General features: G+C 40.9%; 1 long non-coding RNA gene across 1 annotated transcript in view; it reads right to left on the reverse strand.

The window, feature by feature from the left end:
• Nucleotides 1-22,985, reverse strand: part of LOC138685569 (uncharacterized) — a 134,664-nt gene that overhangs the window by 57,122 nt on the left and 54,557 nt on the right. The window contains exon 3 of the long non-coding RNA XR_011324863.1: nt 22,094-22,186. This is a non-coding gene — a long non-coding RNA (uncharacterized lncRNA). The remainder of the gene's footprint in view (nt 1-22,093; nt 22,187-22,985) is intronic.

Consider the following 22,985-nt stretch of genomic DNA (forward strand, 5'->3'; position numbering starts at 1 on the left):
TTCGGGGTAAAAAAATCTGTTGTCATCCTCCCTTGGCACTTTGGAGACCATTACACTGAGATAGAAAAAAGACTAGGAATTTCTGCAAAATGTAGTAACTGCAAAGCAAGTTTATAAAAACACATAATTAAAATAAAATATTTTTAATATTTAATAATATTTCATCACCAGTGAAGTTATTCTTTTATAGAAAGTTCCAGAAGAATGGGACCTGAACCGATTCCTTGACTGGATTCTCAGCAAGGATGAAAGCATAACCAGAAAGAGATTAGTTAATGGAGGAAAATCAGAAATGGAAAGAAATGGAGTGAGGAAGATTTTGAGCCTCGGTTGCACACATAAAACTGATGTTACCTGAGGCACCACTGGACAGCCCAACGTATCACAGAAATCTTACATCTATTTCAGACAGTGGGCTATTATTCCTACAGAACAGAATGCTGTCTTGTCTGTGCTTCACAGGCTTGCGGATGTTAGTTTCAGTGACAATGAAATTACATGTAATCTTTTCTGATTACACCAAAATTGCTAGGATTTGCAAAGAACGTATTTGAATTCATACATCCAAAAAGTAAATCAAGCTTATAATTTAGGCACCATAACTTTTGCAGATCTGACATCAGACCATTCTGACTGAAAGGTTTAGGGAGTCTATTTTTGGATACATCAATAAAAGACAGTTTCCCAAGGAACTGTGATATTTATGTGGAGGAAGAAAACCAGATCTGCCTGCATAGATAGGAATATTCACTCTTTATCTGCAAATGTGACATTTTCTACTATACATTTTGAAATAAAGATTGTTCCCTTATGCTAATGTTATTCACCAGTGTCAGATTTCTATAGCCACAATGTGTTGTATGAAAGTAATTAAGCAAGGGACCCTATGCACTTTAGTCACAGCTTCATTAAACTACACCAGTACAGCACAGCGATAATTTCCCAATAGCTCAGAAAGAGACCTAAATAGCTATCATCTACCATAATCACTGAAAGGGAAGCAGATACTGAAGAGAGTACAGTGGCAAATTTACTGCTCGTGTTTTTAACATAATGCTATTTTTCAATGCTGAATTGTCACCTGAGAAAATGGAGAACTGCCTTGCTTGCTTTCTGTGTAGGGTCTGCTTCTACAATACTTCGGTTTGAATTCAAAGGTGATTCAATAGGATTTCCAGACCTGAATGGTTGAACAATCCAAACAATCCCTTGTTTTATTTCATTCAATATTATTTAATAAAACATTAATTTAATTAAATTTCTTGGGAGATATAAAATCAAATAGCAATTCAAATACCTTTAATTCCCTCTTTGCTGATCCACAATGTTAAATGAAATGAGAGAACGGCTTCTATTTCCAATACTACTACAGCACAACGGCTGTTTCTTTGCCTGGTTTTACAACAGGTTTTGAACACCTGGTTAGGCAGCTTTCTTCAAACAAAAATTCAGATCTAGCCTTGCAGTGACAGGAGGAGAAGGGGCTTTTAGGATTCAGATAGAAATATAAATTCACATGGAAGACAATGAGATTTGTATTCCTAGTTCCCCGTGACAGCGTTTGAAGTTAAATTTATGCCTTCTCATCAGCAGGACATCCTTTTAAATTCCTACCCTTTAACCAAAAGGTGAGGTCAGTGGCAGTAAGTAAAAACAACTAATATCCAGCCAGAGAGAATCAAACAAACAAGGCCAGAAATCAATTTGCAGAATCTTGGCTGACAGCAAAATAACCGTACATCTCTCCTGAGGTTTCTGGTTTAAACTCTATGTCAATGTATCACACGCAAAGTCCTGCAGCAGCTGACTTCAGTAGTCTCCCTGGCTTCCCCTGAGCACTAGGGACCAAAACCCACAAGCAATAACATGGTTGTCTTCACATTCAGAAGGCCTCACATGTTAGTCTGTACTCATTGGAGTCTACACCCAGGGCAGAGGAACAGACCCCTTCCTTCCTTTCTGGACATGAACTGGATTTCGGCAGCAGGGCTATAGGAGTAGGGGAGATGAGGGGCTCAGGCTCTGTCCCGCTGTTTCCTTCTCCACAATACTCACCTAGAAGCAAGTGAGGACTAGAGTGGAAGCAAGGCATGAGAGACAGGTACTGTCATCGATTTGAGTCGCTCCTCCTCAGCTCGGTGAGACAGGAGCGCAATGGTTTGGCAAAGTATTTCCCTTGTGTTTGTCCTCCCCTACTTTCCCATTCATTTGCCTGTTGCTGGTTCAGTCACATCAATGACACAAACTTTTAAAAGAGAAATTCCACATTCTCTGTTATCTTCTGCACCATCCTTTTCAGTATCTTGCTCAAACTTGAAGCCTGAGATTTTCTACATAATCAATCCACTTGTTAGCAAGATCTTAATCACTGCACACGATTAAGATCTGGGCTTAGGTTTCACCCCAAAACTAGCGCAGCAGTAGGAGAAAGCCTCCTCATACCAATGCTCCGCTTACATTCCATGTCCTGGATCATCTTCTCATCCTAGAATAACACAGATCTTAGTGCTCTTCATCACAAAAGAAAGAAGCAAAGAAATGAATGAAACAATTATACCAGCTTCTTAACCTTTAATGCAGTTTAAGCATCACCTACTTTGTGAGTTACTGCATGGTCTCTTTGATCTTTAATATATAAATCTTAAAAACTTACATATTGTTATTCTAAATTCTTTATTCTTTCAGGGGTTTTTGCTGTCTTTCTTTCTGCCATGCCTTTTTCCTTTCCAACAATATTTTTCTTTAAATAGTCTTGCAAGTTTGTTCTGATGCTTACTGTGTATTTATATTATCTAGGACAAAGACCCACAAACGTACCTCCCACTGACATCAGTGGGCAACAGGCACTGAAATCCCCTTATGACTGTGGCCCCAAGGCTTAGAAGCTCCACGTACAAACTGGGTTCTGAACACATTTATTTTTTTAAGTGACAGTCTTGTTCCCAGAGCTTATCATCTGAATAGATAAGACAGCAGGAGGATAAGGTAAGGTTTATTCCCATCAGCAGATGGGAGTAGAGACATAGCGAGTTTCATTATCCAAGGTGATCCAAAAAGTCTGTGTTAGGAGCAAAAGTCAAGGTCATTTCTTCAGACCCAACATCTAAGCAATGTCCAACCTTCACATAAGATGTTTTTCTCCTTAGCTGCAGTAATTCCTACTCTGTAGCTCAGGTTTTGTTTATCTAGACAGGCACACTGAAGCAAGTCATACTGATTATTTGAATCCAGTTAGAACCACTTCTAACCTGGACCAATGCATGCAAATAGGGAGCAAGGAGAGGGGCACCAGCCCTTCTCCTGGACATAGCCTCTTTCCTTGCAGTGGGCCACACAAGGTCAGCAGGACAAACATCCACTACGCATGAAAAGATGACTCTTAATGCCCATGGTTGGAGCTGTTCATTACAGTCCACATGTCCAGCAGATGTATATGAGCTCCATGCAACTGTTTCACAAGTCCTGTGTGAAGGAGCTACAAGTTGGCATTTTCTGCCTTAATGGCTGCTAACGTCCTAAAGGATCCTCCTAGCATGACAGTTTCATGCTGAAACAGGAATTATTTCTGGAAGCTCTTACCACTTCTTGGCTCCTCTTTACTGCCTCCCTTTGCACAGAAGATTTTGCAAGTATCATTACCCCACATTTGGACAGAGATTCAACAGGAAGGAGCTGAGCTCCAGAAAGTTCTTTATTAGTTGTTGGTTTGGTTTTTTTTTAATGAGCTTTAATGACTACTGTGTCTGCTATGACCTACAACTGCCATTTCTTTGTGAGACAGGCTGTGAAAAGATGTGTCACCTGGCCAAGACTGTGGCAGTAGAAGTACCTGGGATATAGTTACATATAGCAACTCTTTTACCAACGTAAATTATTTTTGTTTTGAGAGAAGGGTATTTTATACTAATTTACAGTATAGTTTTGCCACTGAATCTGAATTGGGAGCGTTGCAGTTACAGTATATTAACATTCTTACACTAGCATATGCATGACAAATAATTCTGGAAGCATTAATTACTTCTAAACAATCAGCTAGGAACCTTGCTTCTTCAGCACACCAGCAAACTTCCAATGACAGAACAGTGCAACCAGCATATTTACAAAAGGATTACTTCCTCCCAGAAGATGTAAAATGTGGTTTTGACCACACAAAACTGTGACTGTTCTGCAATATGCACAGAATCTTATTAACCTGGCTGGAAAGATAAAAGGAAAGGTGATACCACCTTAATTTTAATAAAGTCTATACATACTTATTCTTTTAAAAATGAAGGAAAAGGGAAGGATTTTTTTTCCATGATCAGCCAAAAGACAATTAGAGGAGTTGTTCCAAAACCAGGTACATTTTTCTCAACTGAGTGTCACATTTTGGGCTGTTGATAGACCCTTACTTCACTATTTCTGCTTAGACGCAGTGAATCAGCTTATGACTTCGCTATTTCTGCCTAGACGCAATGAATCAGCTTATGACTGATTCAAGTGAAACAACCACCATCAGAAACCTCACTACTACATAGTCATTTTGTCCTCTGTACTGAGACCACAACCTGCATTCCTATGTCAGCAGCTTCCCCAGATCCCATTTAAAATATCCTGTTAGCACAGAGGTGTTTCTTCTTTCTCGTCTATGTTTTCTCTGCTCTTCCTTAAACAGTATTTGTCTGATCTTGGTTGAACAAGACTATTCTACTGAAGGTAAGAGAAGTCAAAGCCCACATATGTTGACATGACTTAATGTAAGACTATATACTGAAAACAAAGAGGGAGAGTAATTGTTATCACCAAGAGATAGCACATTAAAAAATCTGTCCTACGAGGAGGCCAGTATCAGCACATTACTATTTGGGAAGAGGGGACAAGAAGCACCATCTTTCAGGTCATAATTGTAAGAAAAGAGGACCCTGTGCTTAGTCCGTCAATAAACATATGGTCCCAAAACACGTTGAATATTGCCTCGTTTGCAGCCTTACTTCATATTTTGTCACTTTGAACTGATGTGAGCATTCACTTTAGTCCTTTTGCATTTACTTGTAGTTCAACTTGTAGTGCTGACATAAACCTCTCACCTTTTTTTGCCCCTTCAGATTGCACTCATCTCCATTTGTTCTTCTCATGCCATACCCTTATGAGCTTATGATTCATAGGATGTTTCTCCTACAACCTTCTAGGCAACTCTTTTCCTATGAAGTATTAATACAACCTGACTGAGCATGGGAACAATCATGGTGGCACTTCCCCCAGTGTCTCCTCTTCATTACTGGGGTTAACGCCCTAATTTTCCTTCCAGTAAGAAACCGGTATCACTTACAAGCAACTGATTTCAGAAGGCAAAAATTCTAACATATTTGGGTTCACTTACAGAAAAGTATGTACCTGTAGCACAGCAGTTAATCAAATGAGGATTTACAGTATTTAAGCAACGTTTTAGAGCAGCAATTTCATTTGTGTTTGTTACAATACTTAATCGGTTCTCAGAAATACAAACTTCATCCCAGCTTTCTGAATCTTCAGGTTGATGAGCTCCAACCTGAAATAAATAGTATCTGATGATCAGAAAAAGAAAGCCCAACAACAGAGAAGCCTGGCCTTGAAAATTATTCATGCCATGCCAGGAGGTATTACATCCTCTGTATGAAAAACAAATGTAACACCAAGATGCTAGAGCAGTGAGAGAGTAGAAATGTTTCAACTGCAGTGAAATGTTAGGCAGGCCAAGGTAACCGATACTCAAAACAACACTCTCAAAAAGTGATTCAAGCACCCCTCAGGTTTAGTTTGTATTTAACACGAATGTTAAATAAAGTTTCCTGCAGAGTAAACAAAAAGTTTCAAAACTTGAGAACTAAATCAAGAGGCTGCCTGTTTCTTACTAGAGCTCTGGGACCTGAAGAAAGCACCCTTAGATCTGCAGCGGACCGGCTGTGCTACCCGCTTCGGGGCAGGGCAGGCTTTGAACCTGCTAGCAGAAAGGAGGGCTGGAGAAGGGGGCTGGTGATCTATTTCTGAGAGACCATAAAAAAGGGAACCTGAAACAGTAATGTGCGGCTGTATTACTCCTACATTGCTGTCACACAGCAATCCTGCCATAATTAAATGAACAATATGTGCCAAATATTAAATCAGGACCTCCTCTTTTCTTATAATGAGGTAATCATTTCTTATTTCTCACCACAAACAGAAAGAAAACGCAAAGAGGTAAAGCCACATCAGACGCCTTCTCTCAAAATCTCCTAAGGGGACATACAGAGAGAAAACTGTCATCTGAAGTAGGTAAGATCTAACCCAAGAGAGACCCTTGGAGAGGGGTATATAATCACCCACCAACGATGCCGAGCATTTCTTCAGAGATGAAAAATGAAAAGCAACCCTACTCCTGCCTTAGGCCCGCAATTACCACAAGCATCATGATACTATAAAGCAGTGACAGAAAATACTAACTGGGAGAAGAATGAACAAGGACAACTAATGCTCTGCTGAGGCCTGAAAGGAGACTGCAGAGTGATGGGAGAGATCGCTGTTGCAGCCCCTGTTGGGAAATGGCCTTCCACGGCCAGGCACTTTTCTGGGCAAGGTGCAAATAGCCTTCAGACTGTCCTGGTTTCAGCTGGGATAGAGTTAACTGTCTTCCTAGTAGCTGCTACAGGGCTATGTTTTGAGTTCAGTATGTGAAGAATGTTGATAACACTGAAGTTTTCAGTTGTTGCTCAGTAGTGTTTAGACTATAGTCAAGGATTTTTCAGCTTCTCATGCCCAGCCAGGGCACCTGACCCAAACTGGCCAACAGTGTATTCCATACCATGGGACGTCCCATCTAGTTTAGGAACTGGGAAGTGGGGGGGGCAGGGATTCACGGCTCGGGACTGGCTGGGTGTCGGTCGGCGGGTGGTGAGCAATTGCCCTGCGCATCATTTGTACATTTCAATCTTTTTATTACTACTGTTGTCATTTTATTAGTGTTATCATTATCATTATTAGTTTCTTCTTTTCTGTTCTATTAAACCGTTCTTATCTCAACCCAGGAGTTTTACTTCTTTTCCCGATTTTCTCCCCCATCCCACTGGATGGGGGGGGGAGTGAGTGAGCGGCTGCGTGGTGCTTAGCTGCTGGCTGGGGTTAAACCACGACACAGACAAAAAAAGAACAGCTTTTGGGAAACCTGAGTTTTCATAAGAGAGGCAGGAGATGTAATATTAATGTCAGCGAGCAATAAAAAACAGATGGAACTGAGCAAAGGGTGGAGAGATGTTGCAGGACATCCCCTGAGGAGCACCCTGGGGCCAACGTCACCCCAGCTTCCCAGAGAGAAGGGAATGTGCTGAGCAGTTCACCCCAAATCCTCACATTGGGAGGTAGCAACTAGGTAATCCTCCCTACAGTGACAACACGCTCTAATATTGAAAGGGGCACAGTATCAGCGCTGGCTCTGGGCTGTGAGAAACGTCTATGCTGTTCTGTAGCTGTAAGCTGACGGCCCTGTCAAAGGATTCGCGAAGGCATTTTAGCATCTGCTGCATCCATTGATCTTAGCTGGACTTTTGGCTAAAGAACTGAGAAAACGAGGCCAAAGGACAATTTGTGAACAACATAGATACACCTGCAAATGAAGGAGATAGATGTCTTGCGCAGTCTCATGACTGCTACCTTGTAAAATTTCCTTTTACTGTGCACTCTGTCTTTACTGGTAGCAAAGGCTCTCAGAGTTTTTCTGTTGATTTTTCTTATTTGTTTGTTTTGAGGGGGTGTTAAATTACAATTTCATAGATCAATAAGAAGTCATTTTGCTACGTATCACTCCATGTGAAGGGTCGGTACAAAAAAAGAAATGGACAAAAAAAAGATATATGCTACTTAAAGATACCTTCTTAAAGTAATGAAGTTGAGAAGCTGCTGCGGTTACCAGTTGACAGATGTGTAGCTCTGAAGAAGAGCTAATGAATAGTCAAATAGCTGTACCTTCTGTTCCTTATTATATCCAGTTGTGGACAACACTTCCAGGAATATCTCATTTCCTTTGTCATCCTAGCTGAAGGGGGAAAATGAGCTCTGATTTAAGATCCTATTTCCAACAGCTACTTCACAAGCTAGCTACTATACTTAATCAACAATGAGGCTATAAATACGCACACCTTGTTATTTCAATGTTTCACTTGATGAAACGTAAGAGGCCACTAGTGGACAGCTAGAATAAGAATGAAGGATTACTGCAGTAGCTCCTGGATGACCTGATATAATGCAAACTTGATGATAGAGTCAAAACTGGGGGGAGGGCAATATTTCACTCTGCCAGGTTTCAGTGACATAGACCACATCAGGGCCATTATCCATGATGGAAATGTAGATATGTTGCAATTTATTAGGTAAAGACAGGCTGTTTAATAAGGAAACAAAAGAAATGATAGATTGAAACAGCAGGGTCCACCACTTCTAACTAGGCGGACTACCCCAGAAAAGAACGGCTGATAGACTTATGAAAGATGCGACACCACTTTTCCTCAGCCAAGTGTGACGTATTCCAATCTGAAGGGACCTTTTGCACCTGAAATATTAATGAGAAGCATCTGAAAACAGAAGATGAGAGCTGGCTGCACATGAATGAAAATATTATGATAAATATGCCACCTGTAGGTAAGATATACAGATAAAATACAACTTCAGGAGTAGGTTCCAAAAGTATCCACAGGTAACAATCCATTTTCCACAGGAAATGAAGATGGATTGAACCAAAGTTAATGTCCAGAACACCTCTTCAACATGCTATGGCATCAACACTCAGGACCGTTGCTACAGCAGAAGAGAGGGTGACAACGAAATAAAAAGAGACAAAAAGATCAGTGCAAACGATCCGCCTCCTCCCACACATGTCTTTATTATGGGATTTCACTTCAGAATGTGGCTGCCTTTCTGTATATATTCACATGAAATGAGGAGACAGGGTTTCAAGGGACAGAGCAAACAATCAGGCTCTGTGAAAACAACTTGCACAGCCTTAATTTTTTTTTAGCCAGAATGGGCTGGAATTTCTTCTATAAAAAAATGGCAACTGCTTAAAAAGCCCCACCTTTAACAGGGAAACATCAGGTTCAATGAAGTGTTTTTTTCCCAAATAATACATTCTTTTCTTGTAAACCTAAAGGAAGGGAGAAAAAGATTTCATAGTAGCCAGTCGCACAGGGACGTGATTCAGAGTAGGGACTGGAACACAGACCTCTCCAAACACTCCCGAGTGTACTAACCACTGAGTTTCAGGCAGCTCTCTTCTGATCCATGCTGGGAAGAAAATACATTCTGAACTATTTCAAAAATTCAGGCTATTTCAAAGAACAGCAGTGCTATCATGTAGCAAAACCCACTCACCAGTCCCAGAGATACAGCAAAAGGACCAAAGCTATTCCAAAATCCATTGTTGGCTGTGTAGCAACACATCATATAGTTGCAACACTTGCATGGACATTTGCTAGAAAATCAGCAGTAACCCCTTTGGAAATCAATTATTTTCTCTTTGTACCACAAAAGAGCACAACACATTTTAATCCCTTTCTGGTGTATGAAAATCCTTCCCTGTTGGGATTTGAAAAGGAAATTAATCCCAAAACAGTGATTCCAGTACGATTCACATCCCTCCCATAAATTCCCCAGCACTGTTTGAGGAGTAATTGACAATGCAGTTACATTGTTGGTGATATAAAAAGGGCTCTACTGCAGTATTTCTTAAGTGTCTTATGACTTAAGTGCAGCAGGTATTTGCTGAAGCAAATAGAACGATCCAGTAAATCCTCTGTAACATTTTGGGGTGGGGAAAAGAGGTAATACTTTCAAATGGCTGCTACCGTAAAGCTGTTTTCATGACCCACCTCAGAAAAAAAGGTCATAGCTAAACCGGATAAGACGACTTCACTTAGTTTCCCTGCAATAAAGATGAAATCATCACTGGGCAACAACACACTGAATTTTTAACTCAAGTGCATGGAAAGGATATTTTGAGAGTCAAGCACTCCATCATCAGAGTTCATGATCGTAAATGTAAAGTAATTTAAACCCCAGAATTCACAAGAAGTCACAGGAAATTTTGCTTCCTTGCCATTACATTTTTGACAGGTTGGCAGTGTGGTGAAGCCTCAATGCTGAATTGCAAACACCACGTTTAAAAATTCCTGCCTGTGCAGCATAGAAGCACGATGCAGAGAAGCTGGGCAGGGGCTGCTATGCAGTGATCTGGTGTCTGGGCCAATACCTAGTTCATCTGCAGACTTTTGCGTCTATTAAGAATAATAAATATTTAAAAGCTCCACCACCAGCTCCAATGGGAAAGAACGCAGAGATCTGATGTTCTGATCTGGCTTCTTATTTAGCCAATCTTGAGTAAGACCACGGCAGTTGCTGCCAACTGCACTGATATTACCAGTCGTTGAATTAGCAGATAATGTTCTTTCTGATGATCATTATCAAAAGATGCATAACACTGCATGGGTACTCCTATTGAGCATAAGGCTAAAATGCTGACTTTAATGGATGCAGTAGTATTGTCTTCAATGGGATCAGGATATCCTTAATTTTTTTTTTTTTTTTTAATTTACCTATGAAGAGTCCTGCAAATGTGTGTCCTACTGAACCTGCCCTTAACACATTCAATATAAAAAGCCTTCTTATTTGTTGTGCTTCTTCTGGTATTTAAAAGAGAAGCAAAAAAAGAGTCCCTTTATCCAAGCTTGGCCATACCTAATTTAATTTTGCTTGCATCCTGCTGAGACCATCCCACACCCTTGCAGACAGGATGCAGTTAACTATTAGCATCTGCCAGAGTGAATCAGCAGGATCTGTACAACTTCTCACTGCAGATTTCTAAGCACTGCAAATCAAGGAAGGCAAGTGAAAAATCCCTGGTTATATCCCTAATTTAGACAAAGTCTAAGTGCCTAACAAGAAGCTGGGTCAGTTTTTCTGAAAAAAAACCAACAGGGTAATTAGCATATGCCAGAGATTGCAAAAGTATATTGCTTCCTTCTAATACGTCACAGGAACATTAGCAAAGCCCAGCAACAACAAACATTTAAAAACTGTTAGGTTATATAGTTGCTTTTTCCTCTCAAGTCCATAATTACGATTATTAATAATTTAATTTAGTAAGTGTGTTATACATAAAATAATTAATTTTTAGTTAGGAATAAACATCTCTCCTATAAACCCTTTGGAGGTGGGGGGTTTTTTGTTTAGTTGGTTTGTGTGTGTGTTTTTCTAGTGGAATTTTTATAAGCACAGAACTATAGATGACTCAGAATTTTTATGAAGAGAATTGGGATAAATATTTGTGATAAGACAGAAGGGACAAGTTTATTGCAGAGGAGTCCCACAGTTTTATAAAAAACGCTAATGCTTGAGCTTGTGGAACTCCGGACGTTGTATTAGCAGGCAGAGGCTGGGAATACTAATCACAGAAAACTTGCAGTAAATCTGAGAGATAAACAACAGGGTCAGGGACTGAAAATTGCTGGCAGATAAGCTTTGTGCCAGAAATGTTCTAAAGATGGTAAAAAACTGTTGCAAAACTGCCATGAAATAATGGAAAAGGGCATCAATTTCTTCCCTGAGAAATCTGTTCTCATTTGGGCATGAATCACCGCATACTCGAATGCGAGACCCTCTTCTCCCAAGCTGTAAATTGCACAAGTACAGTATCACTCACGCAAAGCACGTGGATCCAACAGCAGCAACAGCTGCCAACAAGTCCTTCATGGAATTGCTTCCTATCCTGTTCATAAAGCAAAAGGTGGCAACATGCTGAACCTATAGATGCCCTTAATCGGTAAAAAGGAGAAGCTGTTGCATAGCTTCCCTAAGAGTTACTTTTAAAAGAGTATCCCCACCACGTTGTTGGAAAGCCACAGCAGAATACAAAGAGGCAAGGAAACAACATGAAGGTTATAGTGCATCTGAGCAGTTTGAAAATAGAAATGCCATGGCAATTACACTTACAAGGAAAACCATCGCAATTAAATCACTTTGGTGAACACAAATTAATTATTACAATTTTTCTGCACAGAGTTGCTACGTTGAAAACAAATTAGAAAAGTTTAGATTTGTAATCAACAGAGAAAAAGAAAGGATATAACTGTATTAGCTTTAAATTACTTCTGGTTTTGGACAGACAAGTTATGTGCTAGTACAAGATACCTGAATAAATGATTTGCATAATTTCCAAAAAAGCATGTGAAATTATCACAAATCAAGAAGAGTGTATGACTTTTTTATATCATTTCAAGGTAATGGACAGGAAAATAGGAACAGCAGGCTTTACTCTTAGAGCTTTGGGGAAAACAACAAACAACGTCAGAATGAGAACTGTTGGATGATTTCATAATTAAAGCTGAAGTCCTGAAGTCTTTACTATGAAAAGGAATAATATTTTTAAAGGACCAATAAGTTGTTACTCCAGCTGACACCCCCACTGCTAGAAACTTGCACTTCGGTCTGCAATTCCCAAGCTTCAGCTTCCAGTCCTCCATTCCCAATGTATCTCCCAAATTCATCAGACTTTTAGTGTAAGACAGCTTCTTGCTACACAGGCACTATGTCTACTTTTGAATGTCCCCTGCAGTGAACTAGATTTCTTTTTTCCCCTCTCCTTGCAAGACAGACTATGATGAAGTGGCAGAAAAGAGCTTTCTAGTTTTCTTCTGAACTCTTCCCAGCTAGCCAACATACTTGCTAAAGTATGCAGACAATACAAATGCACAGAGTATTCTGTCAGTACTTTCATTAATGCCAAACAGGAACAGCATTGCTATATTTACATTCAATATGTAAGTTCAAGTGCTGCTCGCTGGTGGGTGTCTCTGCTTTCTGGCTGTGGTTCACATGTCATTTTGGGGAGCCCAGCTTCTCCTGTGATGACTCTGGTACTTCTAAATAACTCTTCTGCCTTTGCTTAACTCTTCATTAGCCTTCTCCGAAACTTCGCCAGCAATTATTTTGTTCAAAGCTGGCAAAAACTAAAAAAAAAAAATAAATTTGCGACAAGAATGTGGGCTTCCTCACCCTACCTTCTTCATCTCCCACCCTCGCTAAGGACAAGCATAGCCATTTCAAACTGAGCATCAGAACTTGTTCATTGAAACTTCTTAATTATTATATTTTAATTCATTTCATCATATAAGCTATACTGATTTCACTCGGCAGTAATTATTTTTCTAATCAGAATGTTGTTCTGCCAAAAGTCAGATGTTTTACTGGAGTCCATGACAACGGCATTGCCTTTATCAAACAGATCTGTAATTTAATTAAAACTGATATCAAAGAAATAAATGAACTGTTTATTATAAACCCATGTTGAATAGCATTCATTAGAATAAAGGGATTAGGGCTTACATTGATTGTTATCATTCATTTCATGATTTGTTGAGAACTGACAAAGGGCTAACCAATTTAAAGCTACCTAGCGCAGCCTATTAGTTTATAAACTTACAGGCAGAACATTAGCTTTTATTGTGTCCCCCATATCTTCTGTAACACTCCCAGAGCTGCTGAACTCGAGTGGTTTGGAGAGCTCCTCCGCCAGCTCTTTCAGCACTCCTGGCTGCATTGCAAAATTGCGGTGTTCAATCTGAGCAGCGGCTGCTTACCAACAATGCTGCTCACATACACCGCCACATTTCCAGGCACTTGCTCTTCCCTCTGGGTACTGACATTTGAATTTCTGCATTTGCTGACTAGGTGAACGAATGAGAGAATGATGCAACACTTCTGCTCTTATGAGGGAAAAAAGACACAACATATTTCAAATTTTTCCAGCGGAACTCAACTACCAAAATTCAAATCAGTAAACATTTTCTTTCCTTTCTTAAAAGTACTTGAAGAGCAGTGAGTAGTTTTGAAAAGAAAACAAAAAAACAAAACAGCAAAGAAACCCAAACCCCACAGCAAACACAAGAGGAGAGAGCAAGTAGCACAGGAGGAGGGAGGACGGTAACAAACAGCAGCTGAGCAGCCCCCCAGGAAAGCCCCCAGATTGAATTGGCACGGCTATTGACCTCCCCGTCAGGGCTGAGGCGCGCGGCAAGGCAGCGCATCCTCTGGGAAACAGAAGCCTTTGCTGCGCTGCCAGCCTGAAACCTTTCTGATCACTCTCTCAGACCTCTACAGCAGCTATATACAGCTCCATATTTCAGCCTCGCGGAGGAGCGTGACACTTGTCTAAAAACTTTCCAAGAATGACGACATGCACATACACACCTCGGAGCACAAAAACCACACTGAAGAGGAAATGCAGTAAATATGCCTCCTCTGATCCTGGGATTATGGATCCCGGCCAAGAACTGGAGTTCCCGTCAGCACTGATGAAAGATGCACATTTTACAGCATGAGCAGGACAGGAGGTGAGGAGATGCCAAATAAATCACGATATTCACCCACAAAGATCAAAGAAACCAAAAATCTAGTAAGAAACCAGCAAATAAATGACCTGAGTATCTTCACTGAATCAATAGAGACTTAGGCTTACAGCATATTGTTATACTGCACCATTTTAAGGACCCTGATTGATTACCATCTCTCCAGATTGAGTGAGAACAGTAACACCTGAGAATGCTAACGCAACTTTCAGAAGAAGGCTCCAAGGTACTCTAAACAAAATATTTAGAGAAAATGCTCCAAATCTAAAGCCTAAAACTGAATCATGGTAGACAGACACTACAAAATACACATCACTGTGATCTATATGCATATCTTTTCTAAAATTCATGTCAAAGTAATACGTGTATAGACAGAGAGAGCTAACCATAGCTTTTGATGTGCAAACAGAAACACATAGCCTATTTTGCCAGCTAGTCTAAGATGTTCCAGAGCAGAAACTACCGGCATATGCAGTATGGATATCACGTACTTTCATCTGATTGCCACCTTGAAAATGATAGGACCATGCAGCTTCAATATCCAGAATATTCTCAGACCTTTATCCAGATTAAAGCAGAGCTATTACATTTGCCAAACGTCAAGATAGCAAGAAAATAGCTACCTATGTCCAAAACGTTTGGATGCAGGCACAGACTCTCTCTCAGGCAGGTGAGAGTTATTACGGAACATCCCATTTCTTCCAAGGTCCAGGAACAGGAATGTGTTCCTCATGTCCCCAGGGTTTTGAGTCACTTTCACAATCACATGGCAAATAAACGTTCCCAGCTGAGGGCCCAGTCCCAGTTTCTACCAAGTAATGACTCGGACTGCTGTGGCGGCAACACAAGAGAAAGACAGCTTTCTTCGTGTCCTCACAATCACAGTCTCATGTTTCAAACCTTCACATTGCAGTTGGTCGTGCACATAACAGGACCTTTACCATTGGCACACCTGTGGCTTCACCTGTGTACCACACACTGTCAAAACAGTGCAGTGAGGCTGAAGCTGTGAACAAGGACACTGGAGGATAAATCTATTGAGACATGAAGACAAAAATGTCTCCCTGCGTTACTGAGAGCCTAATTCTGCCATTTGATCAGTGTTCCCCTCAGCGTTCCCTGAAAACAAACAAGCTTCACTTGCTTTCAAAAGGATCACCTAAATAGGCTTTCTGTCCCAAAACAAGAGTTATTTCCTCTGCTGGAAGTAGGAAAAGGGCTGACCAGCACACCACTCTTTGCCCAGCTCCAGCCTCGGAAGGAATCCCACATGGCCACCTGCGTGAGCACCTAGGGGAGTCCTGCACTTGTCACACTGGCCATGAAATCCCGAGCTAAACAAAGCATGGTCAAACTTTTTCTGTACGGACACCAAAGTCACCTTTTCACAATAATCAGTCTTGTCACAATTTTTTCTGTGGTCCTCCCTTGCAATGATGCTATACTTCAACTATTAGAAGATAAAAAACCCCAACCTGCAGGCTGGACCAGAGTTACAGCTGAATTACCTGTCACACTGGAGATAGGTGTGCGCACACCAAACTAAGCCCTTCTCCTCCCGCTCAGCCAGCACTGAGGAGAGCACAGTCCCCAGGAATGACGTCCTGTTTTACATCACACGCAACCTCTGCGACCGAAACCAAGGCAGGAGTGGTTCAAGAGCTCACGGGGGTGTTTTGGGTCAGCGCCATGCCAAAGCTAGAGCAGCGCTGCAAGGAGGTGAGAGAGAAGGTAGAAATGTAAACCTGCAGTCAAGACCAGCAAGGACAGGTGGGATTCCAGTTAGTTATTCCCACTCGTGGGGGACTGCATTTGCATCTGCAAATGAAAGAGATGATGAAAAGCCTACTGAAGCTTAGTGAACGTACCATTATAAGAGAGGAATAATAGAAAAATAGTCTGATCTGTGCCCTTCACATTCCCTGATACCGTCCTTCCAGCTTTCATGCTAGACAACAGTGTTTCTCTCTCTTTATTCCCAACACCTAAACACTGGACTGAACTCACCTGCAACCTTGTACAAACTAGTGCCTATATTATTAATCCAGATTGGAACCTGCAATTATCAACATGACTGCTGCTTTTGAGTAGTGTGGATGTTTTGCTCACCAAATGTCTCCTTTGCATCTTCCAAGCTAGCTATGAATATTTAAAATACATTCCTTTCTCTCTCCTCTGCCCATATTACTTTTAAAAAGCAAACAAGCAATCAAGTGCTATAAAAACAGCTTTGAAAAACTAGTTTTCACTTTATTCTTCCAAGAAATACTCCTGTCAATGTTGATTAATCCTGAATAGTTAATACTACATCATTTTAAGAGCTATTGTAGAAATTACTGAGCATAGAGAAAAAAAGAAAACTTCAGCTTCTCACTATTTCTGATTACAGAGGTTATTGGTTGCTGTTCTCTCTTGAGAAGGACTTCAAAAACAACCTGTAGTCGCATGTATATTTACTGATGATTCAGATAAAACCTTGAGCAGATTATCCACTGTATTACCCTAAAGTGGATATTGTCTCCTGAATATTCAGATGGGTTTTCCCTGTTGTACAGATATTATTGTGTTAAAACCTTTGTGAAGTAATTTCATGATAAAACATTAAAATAGGGGGAAAAGGATATGACTTATTTATCTGTAAGGTAATTATCTGCAGAAAGACAGTTAGTTAGTAGCAGACTACATTTTTCTTTTTAATCCATAAATCAGATCTCAGGTCCGGTATTCTGCTCCCTTCTAAAAACACTACAGATTATCAAGGGTACAGTGCAGATCCAAGGGCTCTGCAGAAATGCATTCAGTGAAATATTGCTGGACCACGGAGAGAATGAGAAGGGAAGCATAAGCAAGCAAAACCCAGTCTTGCTCCCAAAGCCATAGCCAGTTCAACACAGCATCTTTGCCATGATTTTCTTCCAGTTTCATGTACAATGGAGCGAAAAGGAGTTACCCCCCTTGTGTGGCAAAACCATGCAAGAGGAAGTAATCTTGTGTCTGTTCAAACTCTATTTTCAAATTTCTGTATTTACTATGGCAATTCATTGTGTTTCGTAAGCTTACTGCCATATGATGAATTTTATTACATTTAAGCTTCATGATAAATATATCATCTAGCAGACCTAATTATTACAGCCTGTATTCATTACCATAGGAAGCTACATTCCAAAATTGTTCAAGGTAGACAACTCCCCCAGTCCCAGGTCCTTCCTGATTAAGCCACGATTAGTATGATAAATGGGGATGGTTATTTGGTTCCAGGCAATAATGGCAACGCTTGCTCATCACTAAATGGGGAGAAATAATTAAATATTACAAGAAATGGTTTAATAATTAATAATAATACCTCAATCACCTGCAAATAAAGCAGAACTCCATCCAGGTGTTCATTAATGGCTGCAGTTCAAAGCCAATGTGGCCTTAACCTCAAAATAGCTATCTGCATTAATGTAGTAGGCAGAAGGATGAAATCATGCTTGTCCTTGACAGGAGTGCTGCAAGGTGCTTGGGACTGAGGATGTACAGTCAAGCTGAAGGTGGAGTTGGTAATCATTCTGACTAAAGCAGCTGCAGCCTGAGGAGCCTGTGAGTGCATCCTCAATGGCTCCCTAATTCTTAAGTACCATCCAGGCCAGGACCTCCCTGCCCGCAGAGCAACCTAAACAGCACTTGAGGCTCCAATTTTTCAATATACATCGAATTAAGGAAGACTATTCTGAGATGTGTGGTCAGTGCTAGGTCAAATGAAAAAAGATTCCCTTTTCTGTCAACTTAATTACAAACACAGCATTATATAATCTCATTTAATGGCACCTTTCACCTCTTTAACATCCTCAGCCTTCCATCTCAAGCCTCAGAAAACACCTCCTACTGCCTGAAACTGCCTTCTGATAATTAAGCTCGGTATCCTCTTTGCTCCCAGGGGTACACAAGACCATGTCGGTGTCATAGAAATCAAAGGCAACAGGACTCAGCAGCACCTCAAGAGGGTCATCTAATTCGCCGCTTCATCCCAAAGGCAGGATCAACTTCTTCTAAATTGTTCTTGACTGAAGTTCATTTAATCTGCTCTTAAATCCTCCAGCGGCTCCACAGCCTACCTCAGCGATCCAGTCCGTGATCAGCCTCCTTTACCATTAGAAAACTTCTCCAAATGTTCAGGCTACATTTCCCTTACTGCAATTTAGCCCATCACTTCTTGTACCAGTCTGTCGAAGGTAAAGCAGCATCGAGTTGGGGAATTTTACTTGAGTTAATTTACTGCCAACCAACACAAACCTACAATCACTGATTCGGGTAGTCAGGAAAAAAAAAGACAGAAATCACTGTGCAAAAACCTACTTAAATATCTGTCCTTCCCCTTCCTGCTCTTGAGTACTCTTATTTTTGCCTTTTTTTAATCTCAGTGGACCAAAATTCCTCCAGTGAGGCAATGGGCGCATAGGAGGCTGAAGTAGTGTGAATTACAGTTTCTAACACTCTACAATTAATGGCTTCCTGCCATGTTGCTCCATAGTTTCCCTTTCCCAGTGTGGGTCGCCCATGAGCCACAGTCCCTCAGGGATGTCCCTGTCCTATCGTGGGTCAACCACGGCCACAGTCCCTCCAGTGTGTCCTTGCTCCAGCATGGGTCACCCACCACCATGATCCCTCAGGCATGTTCAAGCATGCAGGTTTGTTGACTTCTCCAAGCAAACTGGTGCCAACATGTAGACCTGACATTCCCCCTGTAGCCTCGGAGCGCTGAGCCGCTTGCAAGCAGGCAGCCACAAGCTTCAAATGTGAGAGTCACAGGCGATTTGGGGAGAAGGGGTTGGCAAGAGTGCAATGCAACGTGGTCAGCTTCCCTCACCTCTCGGGCTCTTCAGGCAGCCGCTCTGCAGCTGGTGGTCAATACCTGCAGACAGGTCCCTGCCTCCTCCCGTAGTGTTTTTGGCCTCTTTGTCTTTCTCTCTGTTCCCAGTGCTGCTCCTTCAGAACAAGCAAAGTGTGGTACTGGTCTCAGGCTGCACAGGCAGGATGTGACTTTTGCACAGGTATTTCTGGAGATAGCTACATACAGCTCATCTCCATCCCCACCGGAGCCTTGATCTGATCGGCTGCTCAGAACTGCTCTTCTTATCAGCTCTGTTACTTTTAAAGTCATGCTTTCTTCTTTCATATTTCAGTTTCATTGCTCCACCTCTGAAAGGTACTTACACATGCGCTTAAGTACTTTCCTTTGCTTAATCAAAGCCTGTGCACTTGTATGCAAACACACTAATTGCAGGCAAAATTGCTCTTATGTAAGCCACTACCCAATGTTTTTCATGGAGTTGGAAATGCACAACAAAGACCTTTGCGCCCATTAAACATTTTAAGAAAAGGTTTTAACTTCAGGTGAGGAAATGTGTTGTGGAAAATTTGAGTACGTTATCATCAGTATCATCAGAAGAGAAGAATAATTTATTCCTGACAGTTGTCTTTTACAGCATGTCATTAGAACGATCCCTTTATAGCACCCATTCATATATGTGACATCTTAAGTCATACCCATCCATCTTCCTCAACAGATAAAAGACTATCATCCTTCTAATATCTCATTTTTTCATTTCAAAGGCTGTGTCAAAAATCATTTCACAGGCATTAACAAGTCCAGCCTACCAATTTCCTGGAAACTTCAAGCACTTTCTATGGCCACCTTTTCTTCACTCCTTTCTGCCCTCACCCTGCTCCCCACCTCCTGATCTTGTAAAAAAATAAATAACTGCAAGTATGCAAGACACTTCCTGAAGGAAGGACTAAGGGAAATAGACCGTTTTTTACTAACCCAGATCACTGATAAGCACATGATTTTGTCATGAAGAAGCTTGTCTGAGCAGATGGAATATACACCTCGTCTGTTTGGTTTTCAAAACCCACACACAGAAATAATCTCTGAGTTAGAGAAGACTAACAGCCCATATGAGGACAGCTGTCTCTCTGAGATGCTTGGAACAGGCCACAACAAACCAGTTGTGAGATGGTGACCAGCCTAGCAGCGGCTGTTTGCTCTGGTGCTATATTAAATTCTCATCATAGGTAATATCTGATCTCACGTTCTTCTCAGTCCAATCTGAGATCACTACAGTTCATTTTCTGCTCATATCATATTTATCTCTCACTAAAGATCATATTTATCTCTCACTAGAGAGATAAATCTCTCACTAGAGAGATAAATATGCACTCTCTCACTAGAGAGAAATATCTCTCACTAGAGAGATAAATATGCGCATCCCACATCTTGCTTTCCTCACTTAAAGCAGTCAGGGAAACCCAGGGCACTTCCACCCAGATTTACATCTTTATAACCTGGAACCATCTTCCTGCAGGTGACCAGCTTGTTCCAAATTCAAGTCCTTGTACATTTCTGTGGGACTGCTCACTTAACAGATGTGCTTCCTCTCCTTTTAAAGAAAGTATTTTTACATACACGGGCTCTTGACACAACTCTCACTGATTCATCATCTTCACATGCATAATACACCTGCCTTCTTCAAGGACCATAACAGTGAGACTTAGAGTTCCACACATTGCACATAGGTAGTTAGGGTCCAATCTAACATCAACTGAAAATAATGGTGTGGTATTAAATCAGACTTGCAGGATGCGTTCCCTTCATACGAAGACTATTTCATACAGTAATTGTCTTCAGTCTATGAAAAACTCCAGGTACTGACTCACAAAGTGCTTCTTTACATATTGTAAGGCTCAGTATCCCAGCCTGATGTTAATTGTTTGCATTGCTGGCACTGGATGTCAGCATGCTGTCACTGAAGGAGCACGTTATTATGATAGGGCTTTTTAGTACAAAGATTACTTATCAACGGAAGACAAAAAAAGTAAGAGAACCCATTCAAGATCTTGTAATATAATTAGCACAGTGTAATAGATAAGAGTTTTAATGCAGAAATCACCTCCTTGATGGTGGAGGAAAACATTAACATTTTTCTATTCTGCTGCAATATTAAAGAACTGAAGTTTATTCCTCATGCAGCTGACGGCTTCTCTTCATAGCCAAGTAGGTATCACCCAGCCAAGAGACAAAGAAGTAAGACCTGTATGCTTCAGTAAAAGCAAACCATCAGATTGGTAGCTTGTTAGATGATAATGAAATGCACATTTATTTCTCGCTACCTCCTGCTCCAGTAGGAAAACTGCAGTGCAACCCACAATCCTCTCAGTCAGAACATACAAACAATAAAACAAATATAAGCAGAACTCACCTCAGTGTGTCTAGTACATGGCATTGAATGTAAATTTTCAGTCATCCCAAAAGCAATAGAAATCCTTTCCCTGAATACACAGGAAAATCCTCTCCCTGTATTTTGTGTATACAGAAGTCAGATTTTCTAGTAGGCCACCATATATATTTCTGAAGTCCATTCAGCGGTGAGTTGGACTTCAAGTATTTAAAACTAGGTAGAACTCCTTGGAGTTATATGATATGGAGGAGGTTTTCTCCCTGTTTTTAATGGCTGCGTATAGTAGTGCCGCAGAGTTGGAAATGTTCATTTTTCATGCTGGATACATTTAAGGGAGTGAGGCTGGTAAATAAACAGAACCAAGAGGTACAGGACTCTGGGTATCTGAAAGTTATCCAACACATATAATAATTATGCATTTTTTACCAAAAAACACAATAAAAGATTGAGAGCTCATCCAAAGCAGAGACATTTTCTCTTGTTACTCACATCAGTAGTTGGAGCAAGTAAACCCATCTGTTTCAGCAAATCTACGTCCAAGTAACGCACGGAGTACAATTTGCTGCTGAAGTTTCAGTCTCTCTGAAAAAGTAAAAATACAGTCCTTTGACTAATCAAAGACCCTGGGTCATTATACATTTTTTACAAGAAGACCCCCCCCCACTACCCTTCCTATTTCAGCCAAATTTCACTTGGAGTAGATACATTTCCAGTCTGCATGCTCTCTAGTTTTAAAGAGATGCTTTGAGTGGGACTCAGCTAGAGATTAAAATGTAAGAATCTAGGTGCGGTGGCTATCTATGCTCCTGCTGTACTCGGTGAAGTCTACAGAGGGACTCAGCTCACTGCCCCATAGACTTCTAATCTAGGGAGACCTGAATCACTCTTGAGGTGCTACCAGGTGACCCTGTTGACGATAAGTTGACCGTGCTGACCAGAGTTTAGACTTCTTCCTCACATATACACATAGGGTTCTTAATCTGGAACTAAATCTTACTATACATGGCTGAGCAAATTCTCTGGCTTCCTTTCTAAAACCTGGCAAACAATGTTGCTGACATTGAATTTCCACACTACAAACACTCACACGTTTCCAAATTTCAGTTTGAAGTGGGAAAAAAACAACAAAGCCTTTTTTTTTTTTTTTTTAAGGTTACAGAACCACAGAATCACAGAATGGCTGAGATGATAGGAAGGGGCCTCTGGATGTTACTTTGCCCAACCCTCTCTGCTCAAGCAGGGCCACCCAGAGCCAGCTGCCAAGGAACTTGTCCAGACAGCTTTTGATTATGTTCAGGGATGGAGACTCAACAACCTCCCGGGGCAACCTGTGCCAGTGCTTGGTCACCCTCACAGTGAAAAAGTTTTTTCCTGTGGCTCC

Source organism: Haliaeetus albicilla, chromosome 6, assembly GCF_947461875.1.
Source record: "Haliaeetus albicilla chromosome 6, bHalAlb1.1, whole genome shotgun sequence".
Lineage (NCBI taxonomy): Eukaryota > Metazoa > Chordata > Aves > Accipitriformes > Accipitridae > Haliaeetus > Haliaeetus albicilla.